Source organism: the organism of the source record quoted next, unplaced genomic scaffold (assembly GCF_019419815.1).
Source record: "Pyrus x bretschneideri cultivar Hongxiangsu unplaced genomic scaffold, Pyrus_bretschneideri_v1 Contig61, whole genome shotgun sequence".
NCBI lineage: Eukaryota > Viridiplantae > Streptophyta > Magnoliopsida > Rosales > Rosaceae > Pyrus > Pyrus x bretschneideri.
In genome coordinates this window covers 1,628,007-1,647,582 of record NW_025999800.1, presented here as the reverse complement: position 1 = coordinate 1,647,582, position 19,576 = coordinate 1,628,007, and the positions used below count along the sequence as shown (strand labels likewise).

Sequence of the window (19,576 nt, the reverse complement as noted above, 5' to 3'; positions counted from 1 at the left end):
AATCTATGAAGATTTTATGAGCTTACCTTCGTCAGGATGGCAAGGATTCGTCGAGGACGACAATGCACAATGACTGTCAAAAGAGAGATGGAGTGACATCGTAGAAAGGTAAGAAAGGGAGGAGGGAGGGTCCACAGATGGTGATGGTGCTCGCTGGAGTGGCGAGGCTAATGGTGGTGGAGGCGGTGCCGTCGGTATTTGTTGTGTGAGCTTGGATAAAGAGTTTGTAGAGATGAGGTAGAGAGACAAGGTGAGAGGTCTAGAGAGAGTTCAGCTTGAAGAGAAAGATGGGAAAAATAGAGAAAGAGATGGAAAGAACCGAGGAACCAAAAATCAGGGGTGGGCTTCACTGGCACACCAACCAAAGTGAGAGAAGACGAAACGAGAAAATATCTCACAGGACGTAATATTACCATAATGCCCTTACATTTGAATTCTGTAAAATTCACGTTTTAGCTCGAAATTCAACTCCGCTTGCGCCCACATGTTTGTAGCGATAAGTACTATTAGGATACGCCAAGGAAATGAATCTCACGTGACATGACAAGGCGGTCAACAAAAGTCAACGTTTTTGCCTCGAAGGGCATTTTCGTAAATTCATACTTTAAAAGTATAAAAACCAAAATATTTGGGAACGGATTGTTACATTTAATCTCTGGAAGGGGGGACAGATGAACTGGGGAAGAAGAAAGGTAAGGCGTGATAGTGATGGTAAGGGGTGGGTCCCTTTTTTAAATATTAATTAATTTTATCTTTTTTTTTCAATGTTTAATTAATATTTTTATCCAGTTGGACGAGAAAGTGGGCTCCGCCTCAAGCCACGTCATCATTTAACATAAAAAGTGACGGAGGTCTGACATTGCAACAAATTTGTAAGATAAGGCATGACATTGTAATTTTTAAACATAGGGTATGAGATTGTGATTCGACCTATAATTGAGGTAGTTTTGTATAATTTACCCTAAAATTTAATTTAAAACCAAGAGCATACAAACCATCAAACCACACTTTCAAGCCATCTTGAACTGCATTAATTAACAAAGCAGTAGTCCATTTTAATAATTTGGACGAATACTCAAAGTCATACAAACCATGAAACCAACAATTTCAAGCCATCATGAACTACATTAATTAACAAAGGGGTAGTCTACTTCAATAATTTGGACAAATACTCAAAGTCATACAAACCATGAAACCAACAATTTCAAGCCATCATGAACTACATTAATTAACAAAACAGTAGTCCATTTCAATAATTTGGACGAATACTCAAAGTCATACAAATATAAAAAAAAAAATATTATTGACATCAATCATGAATTATGAACTGCATGATAGAAATATTCAAATATAAGTAGTGGTCAATTTCCACTTCAATCATGAACTGCATTATAAAAATATGTCCAAAAGGTTATTGAGAAAAATGTTTCTCGTGATATATTATTGACATTATAGAAAGTCATTGTGAGAGTCAAATTAACTTTCTATATTATACACACACACACACACACACTTATAAGAAGTGTAGAACGATTTTTTTTTTAGTGTCAATAACAACACATTTTCTTTAATTAAAAAAATAAAGGATATCAATTGCAAAAGTTTGGCACGTTATTTGAATAGAGTAATGCTAGTAGACCATATATTTATACCACATTACATTAAGTGGTAAATGATTCATGTAATCATTAGTTAATGGGATAAAACCATTAATTGACGTTTCATGTACATATTACTTGCCACATCATATAATACATCAATGTGATATAAAAGTGTAATCTTGCTAGCATTTTTCATTTTTGGATATTAGGATGCCTTTTGATATATATATATATATATATATATATATATATATATATATGTTGGATTAAAGCTTGGAATTTGTGTAAAAGTCAAAATTTATAAAATGATATGAACCAATTCCCTTGTTTAGATTCATAACCATAGAAATTTAGAATTTCCGCATGGAAAAAAATTTGGAATTTGGGACCTCCAATTTTCAAGTTTAATTTCTATGTAAATTGGTGTCATTTCTCAATTTCTATGATTTAGAGTTTAAAAATAAAAAATTTCGTATTCAATTCCCTTGTTTTTTTAGGTTAACCAAACAAGAAAATTCACAAATTCTATAAAATAAAATCCTGTCATTTTAATTTCCATCATTTTGAAATTCCTTAGTAATCTTAAATTTCTTCATCCAAACATACTATAAGTATAAGTAGACTTCAAGAATATGGATATAACAGCTTAATTTTAACCCCTAAAAGGTAAGAAGCAAATATTATAAAGTGATTTCTTTAAAAAATTAAAAAAGAAAAGTAAAATCCAATTGTATTTCAAAGATTTGGATGGTTGAGATACAAATTCAAGGTAAGACACTATAAAAAAAACAAAAAAAAACTTAGAGATGTTTTTTCAACAAGAGAGAAAAGAACAAGGTTCATGAGGTGCACCTAGTTAATTAGACGTTAACTAGCTAGTAGTTCTAAAGAACATTGAAAATGCAAATTTACCTCAAAAACCTAATTCTAATAAAGATGGGCTTGATATAATAGTAATTGAAATGTTAATAAATAAAGGTCTTAGACGGATTTGAAGAAGATAATAATTTTCTCAAATAGTTGGATAATCAAGAATGTATAGTCAGATATTTCTTGGTAAGAGAAATGCTAACGAGATTCTCTCAAAGTGAGATTTTCCATGGACTTTATACCATCTCACAGTTTAACGTCAATTTCTGTGCTAACATTATAAAATATTGTGCAAAAACTATGAGATAGCGAGAGTCCATGGGAAGTCTCACTTTTAAGAGTCTCCTTAGCATTTCTCTTCATGGCATGCAAAATAAAACATAGTTATGAAGGATATTGACATTGTTGGGATTTACAGCTCAAAATTAGGATGATGCATAAATTAGGTATATGTTACCAATTTCGTTTGGTGTCTTATTTGAGTTTGGATTCGACTTCTTGGTTGGTTTTTTTGATTGATGGAGAGATTTTGTTAATTACCTATTTGATTAGGATTCGGAATATCTTCTAGTTATGATTAACACTCTCATTGTAACCTAAGTCATATGCACTATAAATCTCATTGTTAATTACCTATTTGATTAGGATTTACATTCTCATTGTTAGGATTAACATTCTCATTGTTAATTACCTATTTGATTAGGATTTGGAATTACTTCTGGTTAGGATTAACATTCTCTAGTTAGGATTTGTGTGCCAACACCATTAGCTTAGAGAGGTTTCTCTCATTGTGTTTTGGGTGGAGTTCACCATTTTGGAGTCATGAGTGTGTGGCAAAATCATGGCTCGTTCGTTTTGGCAATTAGGTGACAATCAATTTCAGAGTTAGAGAGCAATTTGGAAGAATCTTCTCCGTTTGTTTTGGGTTCTCTACTCATTTGGTTTAGAGTTTGTAATTTGTGGGATTTGGGTTGTGAGAGTTTAAACATTCTTTTGTAATCTTCGTTTGTTTAGTGAAATTCCTTGCCGTGTTTCGCCTATGGACGTAGGCTTTGCACCTAACCATATAAATCTTTTATGTTCTTTTGAGATTGTTTTAGCATTCACATACGACATTGATATTTGCCGCTTTATTAAAATTCACTTCCGCTTGCGCATAAAAGTACAACGAGTGGTATTAGAGCCCAAGCAATGCTTGGGATTGGTGGAGAGCCCAGGCAACGCTTGGGACTGGTGAAGCTCGCGATATTTGAAGTTGAAGAGCTTATTTGGAATTTGGTTCCATTTGGTCAAGGTGGAGCTGTATTTGAATTTGGATCTTGAGACGTCAATTTGTCAATGGATCGAATCATGCTAAGTTGGAGATTGTTAGAATTTGGTGGCTTAAATTAGAGCCACACTTTGTCCCACATCAGCTAAGGAGGAGAGCCATCTATGGTTTATAAGGAATGGTACCTGACACGCCCCGACCTCGATATTCCCCGAATACCAGGATAGGTACGTGTTGGCTGACACCCGAGGGTGACGAAAGCCATTTATTGAGTGTAAAAACTGAAAACAAAGGATAAATATGGTTTATAAATATAAAAGAATAATGAATATGAAAATAAGGACCGTGTTCAGAGCACACCTCTAATCTAGAACACTAGAAGAAAATAATATAAAATTGAATGAAACGAAGGAGTGGGTCTTACACCGAAATGACTCGAAGATGTCGATGCGGAAGTGCCTGGATGTCGGAATTGTATGCCTCGATTCTAAGTCCTGAAGGGGGCGCAAAACAAACATTAATGGACCAAGTTGATATATATATATATATATATATATATATATAAATATAATAAAACAGTTATCAACATACTAACCCCTAGGTTTTATGAAAACACAAAATTAATGATAAACATAGGTTTTCCGAAACCTAGCATGTCGTGCAATATCTCAAATCATAATTCGCATAAATAATAAATACTAGTGAATGTCCTATAACTCTTCAGGCGCCATGCCGGCTCCCCGTCTCTGAGCAGACAGTCAGAGGAAAATACATTTCAGGCCCCATGCCGGCTCCCTGTCTCTGAGCAGACAATCAGAGGAAAACACACTCCAGGCCCTATGCCAACACCAAACCGTCGCCCGGGACGGACCGGATCTATCCCTACGTCCCGTAGCAGAAAGCACCACTAGGTAAGTACAAAACAAGTGAACATACATATATTGAAAATCAACTTCATAGTATAAAGTCATGCATCATCTATACTATAAAGAGGTGTTCTAAACACGTTCTCAATATCATATCATCATCCATCAGATATTCTATAAGAACATGGGTTATAGGAAAAATAGTAAAAATTCAAACTAGCCTCAGTAAGCATGTTATCTCGTTAAACGTTTCATAAAACATAATCATCAAATCATGCTTTTCATGTATGCATATATCCTATCAAAACATGCATTTTTAGAAGGGGTCCATTCGCAGTACTTCGCCGTTGAAAAGCCACGCCATTTAGCGAAGAAGGAAACGCCACAGATAATCGTCCCTAAGCACATAAAGGGTACATTTAGTCAAACTTTACTCAAACAATTGAATTTGGAAAAACGGACATCAGAAATGGGTTCAGAACGTCGAAATTAGCCTAGGAGAGGTCCCGCACGACCCAAAAAGTCAACGGTCAAAGTCAACGTTGACCGTGACTAGTCAAAGCAAAAGTCAACGCTAACCGTTGACTCAGTCAACGGGTCAGGGTCAACGGGTTTGGGCTTTAGGGTTTGGGTTAGGGTAAATGGGTTTAGGTTTTAGGTGGGTTGGGTTTGGGTTAGAAACCATACGGCCCAAAGGCCCAATTACAAAGGGTATTGGGTTTGGTTCACACGGCCCCAAGGCCTTTGGGTTTCTTGGGCTGGGTTTCACGCCGAAGAAGAAGGCCGGAATTCGGCCGGAATGTAGACAAATTTTGAACGTCCATAACTTTGTTAATACTTGACGAAATCAAGTGATTCAAAAATGAAAATCATAGCTCTCGAAGAGACGAAGAGAATGGTACCTCACATGACGTCTAACTCGCCGTGTTTTGGCTGGAAAACACCTGGAAAGTTACTGAGGTCGCCGGAAACTGGGTAAGATTCAAATGAGTATAACTTCTTCAATACTCAATGAAATTGGGTGAAACAAAAAGAAAAGTTGTAGTACTCAGAGAGAGGAAGAGATTGATACCTTGAACTCCGGCCAACTCGCCGTGGTTTGGCCGTAAATTGCCTCGAAAGGAGCGGTGCTCGCCGGAAAACTGGGTAAGATTCAAATGAGCATAACATCTTCAATACTCAATGAAATTGGATGAAACAAAAAGGAAAGTTGTAGTACTCAGCGAGACGAAGAGATTCATACCTTGCACGCCGGCCAAATCGCCGTGGTTTGGCCGGAAATTGCCTCGAAAGGGGCGGTGCTAGCTGGAAAACTAGGGAAATGTCTCCGAGGTCGTTTCTTCATGGTTTGACGTCTAAAACACAACCACGGGGTTAGAAAAGAGTTATAGGTGTGGGCATGGGTGTGTGTGTGTGTGTTCTTGTCGGACCGAGAGGGGGGATGGAGAAATCACAGAGGAAGAAAGAGAGAAGAGAAAAGAGAGACTTTTCAGAAAAAAAAAAAAAAAGAGAAAAGGGAAAGGGAAAGGGAAAGGAACCGGAACAAAACAGGGGGCGTGGCCCCCTTGGGCTCACCAATTAAGACTCAAAAACAATTTTAAAGAGGAAGGTATTCCCAAACTTAGTGAAAAAATAAAAATACTCATTTTCTTACGTAAATCCCGGGACGGGTTCTTACAGTACCACACACACATATTGCCAAGGCCTTTTGGTCAAACTCCATACTCGTTGCTCCCAAATGGCCAAAGTGAGGGGAATAACCCAATTCGGCTTGTATGTGTGGGACCCATAAGCGACCCCTCTATTGACAAATGTATGCTTCCACACGGCAAGTGGTATCAAAGCTCTAGGTTTCAACTTGGGCTTTTGTTTGCCATTCATGATGAACATTTTTGTGTCATTGGCGAAATTTGATATTTGAAGATTTTGACGGAGGAAGTTTGTATTTGATTTGGAGGTTTGCTAATTTCTCACTGAGGTGGAGATTGTTGGGATTTATGACTCTAAATTAGGATGATGCAAAAATTAGGTCTATGTTACTTATTTCGTTTGATAACCTATTTGGATTTGGATTTAACTTCTTGGTTGGATTCTTTGATTGGTGGGGAGATTTCGTTAATTACTTATTTGATTAGGATTTGAATTTACTTCCAATTAGGATTAGGATTCTCATTGTAACATAAGTCCTATGCACTATAAATAGGACCTTAAGGTTTGTTTATTTTGTGTGCCAACACCATTAGCTTAGAGAGTTTTTTCTCATTGTGTTTTGGGTGGACGACACCGTTTGGAGCCATGAGTGTGTGGCAAACTTATGGGTCATTCGTGTTGGCAATTGGGTGAGAATCAATTTGAGAGTTAGAGAGCAATCTGGGATAATCTTCTCCGTTTGTTTTGAGTTCTCTACTTGTTTGGTTTAGAGTTTGTAATTTGTGGGATTTGGGTTGTGAGAGTTTAAACACTCTTTTGTAATCTCTGTTTGTTTAGTGAAATTTCTTGATGTGCTTCGTTAGTGGATATAGACTTTGCACCAAACCACATAAATCTCTTGTGTTCTTTTGAGATTGTTTTAGCATTCATATACATGTTGATATTTGATACTTTGTTAGAATTCACTTCCGCTTGAGAATAGACTTTGTTAGAAAATTTATTCAAACTCGTACAAAGTCTTGATGTGGGACATCAATAATAGAGGATTTTAATTAGAGTCAATTTCAATAATTCATCAATGACGAAGCAAACTCAACTACATCAATAATATAGGGTTATTGATGTGGGACATCAATAATATAAGGTTTTAATTAGAGTCCATTTTAATAATTCATCAATGGCGATGCAACCTCAACTACATCAATAATATAGGGTTTTAATTAGAGTCTATTTCAATAATTCATCAATGACGAAGCAAACTCAACTACATCAATAATATAGGGTTTTAATTAGTCTATTTCAATAATTTATCAATGACGAAGCAAACTCAACTACATCAATAATATAGGGTTATTAATGTGGGACATCAATAATATAAGGTTTTAATTAGAGTCCATTTTAATAATTCATCAATGGCGATGCAACCTCAACTACATCAATAATATAGGGTTTTTAATTAGAGTCTATTTCAATAATTCATCAATGGCGATGCAACCTCAACTACATCAACTAATTCATCAATGGCGATGCAACCTCAACTACATCAATAATATAGGGTTTTAATTAGAGTCTATTTCAATAATTCATCAATGGCGATGCAACCTCAACTCAACACTTGAAACAATAATTCATCAGTGATGATGGAAACTCAACTCAACACTTGAAACGTCAACAAGCCCTGAATGCAATGAGCAATAATGTACATCGTGTGATGTGTGATCATGATTACAAGCACTAAGGCCTCGTTTGGTGCCATTTCGTATTAAATTAGCACCGGATTATTTATGCAGCCCTGCCTATTTTATACGACGCACACCAGATAACTTATATACTCCAAGTCGTCGGTATTATTAGTTGGGTCGTTGGAAACAAAATCAAGCTAGCTTTTTTTTTCCATCTCTCTCTTGCTGATTACTACAGTGCTTTCCCAATCCATATTCTCAACCAATATTCCTTCTCTCTCTCAACAAAGTAGGAACTAGAGTTTGAGGTATTGATAGGAGCATATTCATGCAACTTAAATGGCTTGTTCTCGTGCATTTACGTTATGTTTCTCTAGTTATTTTAGTCCTTTATGCTTCTTTTGTGTGTTTTCAGGTTCTAAGGGCTTAGGGAGCAAGAAAGTGCATTTTGAGGCTATTTGGGGCACTTTTGGGCATGGATTGGATAGCTTAATCATGGAGCAAAGAGGATGGACGAAATTGAAGCCTTGTATGCTCTTTGGGGAAATCAAACAAATCCTTTGAGCCATGGAAAACCTCTAGCCCAATCAAACATATTATGCCATGCAAACCAACCTATTTTAGGCCCATTCTATGTACTTAAACCCTAGCCCTTTAAACTAGCCTTATTATCACTTATCACTTCCATTCACTTTTCACTCACCACATATCATTCATTTATCACTTAACATATCATTCATTTATCACTTATCAAACCATTCACTTATCATATCATACACTTATCACTTATCACAACAACAACCTAAAACACATGCACATGCACCACTAATCCCTTCACTTTCATGCCATCATTTCTCACCCCCCTTTGCCGTGCAATACACATCAACACATTCCAGCTTTTCTCCTTCTCTTTGCAGCCGCAAGTCACATGCATTCACACATAATCATTCACCCTATCCATCCTACATTCCACAAACAATGTCACATGCAAAACAACAATCATTCACACACAAAACAGCACCATTCACCCTTGCCGTGGCCTTCACTCACATTTCCAGCTTTCCACCTTGCATTTCCACATGCATTCACTTCATCATTACACCACCACTCATTCTTTATTCCACTTACACTCATCATCACACACCTTAGCAATCAACACATGCAATCACATGCATCACAACCACAAAGAACCATCCCCAAAACACTTTGCCGTGGGCACCATTCCACATTCCAGCTTTCCACCATGCTTTTCCATCATTTCCTCCACACAAACACCTTAAACAAACAGCCATTTACACTTCCACTCCTCCTATAAATACCCTTGCATTCCCATCATTCAAAGGATCTCATTTCATACACAACACACCACAAACACTTCCATCTTCCCCCTTTGGCCGTGAGTGCCTAAACGTTCATACAATTCAAGTTTGAGTTGTTGGAATGTTTAGGTGTTTCTTTGATTTCAAAGTTATGAGGAACTAAACCCTTTTTGGCTAGGGGTGATTTCAATACCATGATTATTTATGTGATATGAATTGATGAATTCCGGTTATGAACTCTTGATTCGTGAATGCAATTGGCTTAACTATTTGATGATTAACTTATTTGTGTTTATTGATTGAGGGTCGACACTTAATTAGCATGCATGAATATGTGGCTAAAGTTTAAGAAGGTTTCACATAATCGTTACTAACTTATACTTGAAAGTAGTGAAGGTCGCTTGTCACGATCGCGTTAAGTTTAATTCTTAGCATGAGTAACATGATGTCATAGTTGCAAATGCTTTGTCAATGCTTATGGTTTTCATTATTCTTAATGATCTTCGATTGTATCTCTATTATGATGACATGTAGGGAACTTTTGAGAATGTTTTGGGTTGTCGAATGATGCCATCCAATCCAATAATATAAGGAAAATCTGAGGGTTAACTAGTGATGTCACGGTTAATTTGGGGCATTGTCGTTCATAATTCAATGAAGGAATAACTGGAAATTGATTCATATGCATAAATATCATGTGTGGAGAAAGAACCTCTAGCTAATTCACCAACCATCTTGTTTCACAACACTTGTTTACAATCTGTCCATTTTTGCATTTTGTTTGTTTATTTCAACTTCGTCAAAACTAAAACCCCCTTTTTTTTATTTCCTTGTTCCCAAGTGTCTTAAATCTGTTTTAATTTAGTCTTTATGTTTTTAAGTCAATTTAGAAGGTTTTAGCAAGCCCTCCTAATCCCCGGTCTAGAACGATCCCTCACTTATCCATTCTACTACAATTGTCAAACGAGGGTTTAATTTGAATGTCAAGTAATTCTCGCATCAGGTATGCGACTATATATGGTTGATGGGGATGGGGATTGGGTTGTGGAATAAGTTGGAATTGCGGCTAATCGATGAACAAGTTGTCGACCTGCATTTGCAAATGCTCATGGAGAACATCCATGGCGGCAACGTTTTCGTTTGGATCAGAGGTGGTGGTTTTTACGTTTTTCCCATCAAATCGACTGGCTCTAACACCAAATTTGGTTTTAAATTGTGAAACTGAGTGCCATAAATGTTCTTCAATCTCATTTTGAGGAAGTAAATGAACATGATAATCTTTGATTCTTTGTACATAACAACTTTTATTAATAGGAGGAAGAATTACGGACAAAAACAAGTCCAAGATGAATTGAGTTTTTATTTTTTTTTTTTAACTAAGAACAAATCTGATTAGTGCTCTTTAATTTGTTTATTTTGTTAAAATGTATATAGACATTATTATTATTTTTTAAAATCGTTTTTAATCCGGTACTGCACCAAACGCTTGATTAAATAGTCAGTAAGCACGACTAAATAATCAATACTATCCGATGACATATTATTCTATCCAATTGAAATAGTCAGTACAGTCTGAGCTGCTGATGAGTGCATATTTTCATATATTTTTATCATATACTTCCTTTGCATTTTGTATATATGAATGGGTTAAATGCACTAATTTATATTGTTTTAATTTATAAGCATTAAATACTGGAGTTACGCAAAAATGAAGTGAAAAATGAGCTTTTTGGGTGTCTATAGTAATTCCAGTGGAGCAAGAGGCTAATTAACTGCACCAAGGCATATGCGTTACAACAAGAAGATGAGACTGCAATAGTTTTGGAAATCAAATGGACAAGGGAGTGCTATTCAATGGATTTAAGAAGAGACATAATTATTTGTTTTTATTATTTCCGTTTATTTTCTTTTTATTTAATAAGAACTTAAAGTGCATTAGTTAGGATTTTAGTGGGGTTAAATTTGTTTTTTTTTTCTCGTCTTTGTCGTGGGTGTTATAAGGAGATTTCTTCTCTTTGTGATGCATTACTAAAAAAAAAAACATCAACAAATTTTCCCATAGTGGGTTGCGGCAAGGAAGGGCGAAGAGGAAGAGCTACATTGGAGTTTTTCTTTACTAGGGCTACGATGTAGCCTAATCATGAATACTTAATTGCCTTGTGGCATTGTTATTATCAAGTTTTTCATCTTTATTGAGTATCTTTTGCTAATTGTAATGCGCTTGATTTTTATTTAGATGCTTGATCACCATCTAGGTTTAAATTAGGTTGATTTGATGCAAGTTAGAGTAGATGCCATACTTAACTTGGGTGTAGCTTCTTGCAATTGATACCATAAACACCTACTTGTAGATGCCATGGAATTAGGGTTTGTGTGATTTTCCAACGATTTCCATAGAGCTTAATGGGTTCTTACTTGTTTAAATCCATCTAGATGCCATAGAGGGTTAACATGTAAGGATACTTTTGATGTAACCAAATGCCATGACTGTCGAATAATTTAGGGAAAATCGATCATCAATATTGGGAAACTACTTGAGCATAACATTTAAGGGAATTAAGTAGGATTGGTTACAGTGAATTCGGATGCCCTAGGTCTTCTTTTCTTATGTTTTCAGTTTATAATTTTCATGTATTTTATTTTCAAGCTTTATTTCATTTTAGTTTAATTTCAAAGTTTCATGCTTTTCCATTAAAGCTTCCCCACTATGATTTGTTTCAGTTTAGTAAGTAAGACTTTAGAATCAATTCAATCTTTGTGGGACGATATCTGTGCTTATATGCTATACAATCATTTGATTCGTATACTTGCGAGCACAAAATTTCGAGACTTAATGAGCCTAATTTCGGTTATCTAATTTTCACAACAAGTTTTTGGCGCCGTTACAGGGGTTCAAATTTGATTCTATTACTTAATTGGATTGTTATATCTTTTAGTTGGTTTAGCTTTAATGTTAGTTGTTAGTTTTTTTTTTTTTTTGAATAAAAAATTATTCTCCTAAGTCTCTTGTTTAGCTTACCCATTGTTTGGTGTTTTTGTAGAAAACTAGAGCCACCTAACCATGTTGCCAGTAGGAAAATTCAAGTTTGGGGGTGGATTGTCATCTACATGTTCGTTTGGCCGTCTCCTTAAACCCGGGAAGTTTCCTTGTCCAAGAGCTTTATTTCATTTATTTTCTTTTGTTGTCTATGTTCGTTATCCTCGTTTTTTTTTTCTTTCATTGTTTTCGTTTTAGTTTTGGAAAAAAAAAAAAACCAAAAATACATACAAAAATATAAAACTTGAGAACCCAAAAAAAATTTTCTTTGAGTCTTGTTTTTATTGGCTACTTCCCCACTCAGTGATGAGATACGATCTTTACGTTTTTCATAACTTTCAAGAAATTTAAGTTTGACATTAGTTCTTTACATTATCTTTGTTTAAACTATATTTTTTTTGATGATCATGACTTGGAAGAACAAATGCACGTAGCCTTGTTGGTGTGAAACTAGAGTATGATTAAAAGTTTCATATGTGAATATAGTGTGCTAATGTAACCCTTGTGAGCTTTTGAGCCTATTTTATGATTGAACCACTATGCATCAATCTCGTTTATTCTTGTGCGCATGATCTCATTTTTGCATGTATCTCTAGAACTTGCTTTATACCTCTCGTTGCATTCAGCAATTCACATAATAAAACTTGGAAGTGATTTAGGCATTTGTTTCTTTTGCTTGAGCCTTTCTAGCCAACCATTATAATTGTTTTCCCTAGTTAGCCATTTTGAGCCTTTTTGTGATCCTTTTTGTTCTTAAACCTAAATTTTCCCTACCTAGCCTTGTAAAAAAATTTCTACCTGTCTAAAAAGCTTGTAGAGTAATTTTTTTTTTTTTGAGAAGAGAATTCCAAGTGTTGGGGCTTGAATATTATCATAGAACGGAAAAAAAAAATGATGAGAGGAAAGAAAAAAATGAAAAGAAAAAAAAAATAAAAACGGTTGTCTGCTTGAAAAGAAAAAAAAAAGAGAAATGTGATGAAAAAAAAAGGTTTCAAGATTTAACCAAATGATCTATTTTGGTGCTCAAGTTCTGAAGTGCGGATTTTAAGTTTCTCTATCTCTCAAATACAATTGTGATGCTTTACAAGTTATTTAGATTTTGTGTTTTTCCATACTTTTTTTCTTGTGTAACCAATTAATCCTCAGCCTCGTTATAACTCTATGAAAGACCTTTTGATCCAAGAAGTTACTTGATATTGATATCAAGTTAGGTAGACAAGCAAGCATATAGCGTCATGTACACTGAGATTATTTGAGTGGAACACATTAACCTACAAATATGAGTGAATGAGTGTATGCCTTGTGAGAAGCTCACTTGTTTGCAAATGATGATTTTAAGAAGCTTGGAATTGCATTGACATGACTATTACACACACTACACACCAAGTTGGTTCATTAAAAATTGGTTAAAGCTTCGATAATGTTTTGAACTACTGTTGCTTATTTCTTGAAAGTAATCTCATGGTTGGTGTTCTCTCTAAGATTAAAATTTGGGAATTTAGCTAAAAATTTGTTGTGTTTTATTTTCTTTTGTTTAGCTTGATGCGAAATATATAAGCACACAAATTAAAACCCTCTTTTGACAATTGTAGTATATGTATAAGTAGGGATCGTTCTTAACCAGGGATTAGGAGGGATTGCTAAATCACTTGGAAACTGACTCAAAAACGTAAAACAAAGGTTAAAACACTAAACTAGACTTAAAGAATGCAAAACTAAACACTTAAAACACTAAAACAAACCAAAAGACTCAAAACAGCACCAAAACACTCAAAACTGCCTTAAAAACACAATCTGGGCAGTTTTGAGCACTATGACTAATTTGGACGAATTTGGGTAATAAATTGAATCAAAACACTTAGAAACACAAACTAAGACACTTTCTAACTAAATTGAACACTAAAGTAAAGGGGGATTGAGTTTTTGACGAAATTAAACAAAATGCACAGATTGTAATTAAAACAGAATGTAAATACGAATTTGATGAAAATATGGATGGAATGCTAGCTAGAAGGTTCTTATCCACACATGTCACACTTGCATACAAGATGATTTTCAGTTGGTCTTTCGATGAATCATGAAACTCAACACCCCGGGTTAATTAGGTTCGCTTAAATTAACCTTCAAGTTCTCCTTAAGTTAATGAATTGGATGGGACAGCGCATACGCAATTCAAAACATTCTCCAAAAGTCATTTACGTGAAAAGCACAATAAAGATACAATCAAAGATCATTAAGCAACATGAAAACTATAAGTGTTGACGAGGCATTCGTTACTATGATGAGCATGAAACTAGTGCCAAGAATTCATTTAACGCGATTGTTTATAAGCAACCTCCACTACTTGTGAATATAAGTTTGTAACTATTAGGTGAAACTCACTTATATTCTAGCATCATATTCATGCATGAAAATTAAGCGTGCACTCTCAATAAACATACACAAATAAGTTATCAATCATGCAGTTAAACAAATTGAATCCACAACTCATGAAATTCCAACCGAAGGTAATCAATTTATATTGCAAGCATAAACATGGTTTCGAATCATCCCCTAGCTAACTAGGGATTTAGCCTCTCATGTTCACAGAAAGAGAAATAAAATTGAATTTAAACATAGAGAACAAAAGAGTGATTACACCTAAAACGCCAAACGAATCTACTTTGAATTTTTGCACGTTTCAAGCTCCTATTTCTCCTTTCTTCTTGCTGCGGCAGAGAAGGTTTAGGGTGAGTTTGGATGATTTTCTGGTTTAGGGATGGGTTTATGGGGATATGGTGGTGCGGCAAGGAGGTGGGGAGGTGTATGGAGGTTGGGAATGGTGGCTGGAAGGGTGGAGTGGCTGCGGCAGAGAAGGGTAATGGCTGGAATGGATGGGAAAAGGTGCGGCTGATAGGTTTTTGGTGATGGGAGTGACGGGTTGAAGGAAAAAAATGGCAGATTGAAGGGGAAAGGGGATAGTGGCTGTGGCAAAGATGTGTGTGGCTGAAATAATGAAAAGAATGAATGAAAATCAAATCTAGGGTGCAGCTAAGATGTATAATATATAGGGTTTCAGAAAAATAAAACCCTAAGTTATTTTTATTAACTAAAATTGAATTAAAGGCTACTAGAATTAGGGAATTAAATCAGAAATTAAAGGGGATGGCTGCAAGGTGCGGCTAGGGTTTAGTTTAGGAAGGGAAATAGGGTTTAAGTGCATAACTTTGGACCTAAATACCCCCCCTTGCATGGCAAGGGAAGGGGAGAAGAGAAAAGGGCACGGCAAGGGTGTTTAAGGGGCCTAGGGCCTTCGTTTTGTGTCCTAAAGTGCCTACAAGGCCTTCAAAGTGGCTAGAAAATACGGACGTTTAAGATTAGGAAATGTTACCAAAACGGGAAACCTAGGGTTAACTTTCCTACTTCAAGTAGGAATCCTTGTTTGAGTAGGAATCCTCGTTTTGGTAGGACTTCATCGTTGGAGTGGGAATTTATCGTTTCTTCAAGTCTTCAACTCATTCATTCCTCTTTTGCTCCAAAGGACTCCAATTTGCATCTTCTTGCATACTTTGGCCTTATAATCTGAAAATACACAAAAGTGGCTTTAAACACTAAAATAACTAAGGAAACACAACATAAATGCACGAGAACAAGCTAATTAAGTCGCATGAATATGCTCCTATCATAGCTCGAGGACAAGCAAAATCTAAGTTTTGGGGTATTTGATGAGTGCATATTTTCATATATTTTTATCATATACTTCCTTTGGATTTTGTATATATGAATGGGTTAAATGCACTAATTTATATTGTTTTAATTTATAGGCATTAAATGCTGGAGTTACGCAAAAATGAAGTGAAAAATGAGCTTTTTGGTTGTCTATAGTAATTCCAGTGGAGTAAGAGGCTAATTAACTGTACCAGGGCATATGCGTTACAACAAGAAGATGAGACTGCAATAGTTTTGGAAATCAAATGGACATGGGAGTGCTATTCAATGGATTTAAGAAGAGACATAATTATTTGTTTTTATTATTTCCGTTCATTTTCTTTTTATTTAATAAGAACTTAAAGTGCATTAGTTAGGATTTTAGTAGGGTTAAATTAGTTTTTTTTTTCTCGTCTTTGCCGTGGGTGTTATAAGGAGATTTCTTCTCTTTGTGATGCATTACTAAAAAAAAAAAAACATCAACAAATTTGCCCATAGCGGGTTGCGGCAAAGAAGGGCGAAGAGGAAGAGCTACATTGGAGTTTTTCTTTACAAGGGCTATGATGTAGCCTAATCATGAATACTTAATTGCCTTGTGGCATTGTTATTATCAAGTTTTTCACCTTTATTGAGTTTCTTTTGCTAATTGTAATGCCCTTGATTTTTATTTAGATGCTTGATCACCATCTAGGTTTAAATTAGGTTAATTTTATGCAAGTTAGAGTAGATGCCATACTTAACTTGGGTGTAGCTTCTTGCAATTGATACCATAAACACCTATTTGTAGATGCCATGCAATTAGGGTTTGTGTGATTTTCCAACGATTTCCATAGAGCTTAATGAGTTTTTACTTGTTTAAATCCATCTAGATGCCATACAGGGTTAACATGTAAGGATACTTTTGATGTAACCGAATGCCATGACTGTCGAATAATTTTGGGAAAATCGATCATCAATATTGGGGAACTACTTGAGCATAACTTATTAAGGGAATTAAATAGGATTTTGTTACGGTGAATTTGGATGCTCTTGGTCTTCTTTTCTTATGTTTTCAATTTATAAATTACATGTATTTTATTTTCAAGTTTTATTTTATTTTAGTTTAATTTCAAAGTTTCATTCTTTTCCATTAAAGCTTCCCCACTATGATTTGTTTCATTTTAGTAACTAAGACTTTAGAATCAATTCGATCTCTGTGGGACGATATCTGTGCTTATATGCTATACTGTAATTTGAATCGTATACTTGCAAGCACAAAAATTCGAGACTTAATGAGCCTAATTTTGGTTATCTAGTTTTTGCAACAGCTGCCAAACGAGGTACTTGTAACGCAGTTGAAGTTTTGGAGAGATTCTTCAGTGTATCCGGAATTCGAATACATACTTCATATGTCATCATACAAGTAGAGGGGCACTTGAAAAAAATAAAAAAAATAAAACTTCCCTCCTACTTGTGTTATGACATATACCGTGCTGCTCCGGACACATTGAAAAATCTCTCGGAAGCTTTGAGGTATTGCTGTTAATTGGCATGATTGACAGTAATAAAGTTCTACCGCATGCATTCTTATCTATATGAGTGTGGAGGTGTTGCAGCCTTTTATGCGACTTAAACTCCCTTAAGAAACTGAATATGGACACAATGCCAGTTTACATGGTAATAACACATCAAGTAAAAAGAAAGGAAGGACCAAATTCTCAAGAAACAGATCCGCAGCCTTCAACGATTATATGCTCAATAATTTCCTGTTGCCGTGTTGCGTTGAACTAACTCATTCACTTACATTGTATACCTAGGTAAAACATTAATAAAAACTAAAAATTTGACATTATCTGAAAATGATGTTTTGATATAAACGCCTCGTTTTTTAATGTCATAAACTAAACATTTATTGCTTTTTCAAATTTAATTAAACATTTTCCCTACAATTTTGGTACTTTAATTTTATTTCATTAGAAGTCTATTCACGTTAGCATTCCTTTTTTTTTCCTCATATTTTTATGCATCTCTTATTATGATGATTTAAGATTTTTTTATTTTTTATTAAAATATTTATTTTAGTAAATTAAATAGAATGTACGAAACTCGTTGTTAGGTACGTTTGGTTATATTGGTACGTTTGATTGTAATGGGACATTTAGTTACTTGGTACATTTGAATTTTTGGTCCATTTGACTTCTTGGTACATTTGAATTTTTGGTACATTTGAAGTTTTGGTACATTTAGTTTTTTATACATTTGAATTTTTGGTACGTTTGTCTTCAAAACATAAGTTTTATTACTTTTTGTCCTAATAATGAGGAATTACATTAATTAAATTTTTTTTTATATATAGAAAGAGCCGTTGACAATGTAAAAGTTTAAATTACTTAAATTAATTTTTTTTTTATAGACAGAGTAATTAATCAACGGACAATAGTCTTTTTGTTAATTCAAAATTATATGATTTATCATTATTATTTAGCATTATCTACAATAATAAAGATTTATCTCTGATCAACTAAAAGTTGTTCTAGAGACTTATCTATCAAAAAACAAGACTATCTAGAGTATCGTGTATGAATCAAACATATTTTTAAACATTCCAAAAAGATGAATATTCATTGTAATATAGTTTATAATTGAGTACTTTTTAATTCAGGGTTGGTACATTTTCATTTGATGTTGGTACGTTTTCATTTAATGTTGGTACATTTCCATTTGGTGTGGGTGTACATTTAGATTTGAAGAGTTTAAATTTTTAGACTTAAATATAGTTGCAATTATTTAAAATATATAGCAGATATTTAAATGTAAATTAGTTTTAATTAATCTGAAGTAGTTCAAGTCTGAGTATCTTAATCAAATGTTTCAAAAGTTTAATCAAAAACTTAAAAAAGCATAAATGTTTAGTCTGCAAAAATCTAGAATGAGGCATCTAATTCCAATTTTCTCTATCTGAAACTATATTTTCCTTAACTAAAACTCATCTCTTTTTGTTTTCTTGACTAAAGTCCATTGATTAGGCTTCAACTAAACAAATTTTTTAATAAAATTTGACTTTTCAAATTGCGTACTTTCCTAAACTACCCCTAATAATACTTAGATGGGGGTTTTGGATCTGTCACTTGTTATATCCATTTAATTAATTATATTTATTTTACAAAATATTTCATGCAATTCATGATGTTGTAGGTTGCTGATTGAAAAATAATAATGGCAATTTCATGATTTTGTGCATTAAATATACAAGTTAATTTGCCTATAAGCATAGCAATAAACCTAAAACAGCTTCAGCTATTGCATATATACTCCAATCCTAATGCACAAAACAAAGCTAACTATTGTTTTGAGCTATTTTTACCTACAAAAGAGTCTAATTTACCTATTCCATCAAACAAAAATTTAAAGGGTCTAATTTACCTGCATGATTTATATGCATTAGATTACAAGTTTATTTAATTACCTACAAGCACAAACCCACAACATTCAATAATTATTTAATATCACTATTTTTTTTTTTGGAATAGATAAATTAATATAAACGTAGGTAAATTAGTATTTATTTTATGTCAGTAGGTGAATTAATTTATATGAATGTATTTACATGATCCA

At 34.4% G+C, this 19,576-nt stretch overlaps 2 long non-coding RNA genes and 1 pseudogene across 4 annotated transcripts; 1 reads left to right on the top strand and 2 right to left on the bottom strand.

The window, feature by feature from the left end:
- LOC103967682 overlaps positions 1-19,576 on the bottom strand; it is a 61,427-nt pseudogene that overhangs the window by 27,062 nt on the left and 14,789 nt on the right.
- Positions 2,103-6,105, bottom strand: LOC125471736. 3 transcript variants are annotated; one of them, XR_007253813.1, is made up of 6 exons: positions 5,851-6,105; positions 5,680-5,749; positions 5,510-5,578; positions 4,948-5,005; positions 4,166-4,235; positions 2,103-4,022 (listed from the first exon to the last, which is right to left on the bottom strand). It is a non-coding gene; the product is annotated as an uncharacterized LOC125471736 (long non-coding RNA). The 3 variants fall into 3 exon arrangements; XR_007253812.1 differs by lacking the exon at positions 2,103-4,022 and having other exon boundaries at positions 4,031-4,235; XR_007253811.1 differs by lacking the exons at positions 2,103-4,022; positions 4,166-4,235 and having other exon boundaries at positions 4,812-5,005.
- Positions 7,993-13,044, top strand: LOC125471739. Its single transcript, XR_007253816.1, has 2 exons — positions 7,993-8,247; positions 10,262-13,044. It is a non-coding gene; the product is annotated as an uncharacterized LOC125471739 (long non-coding RNA).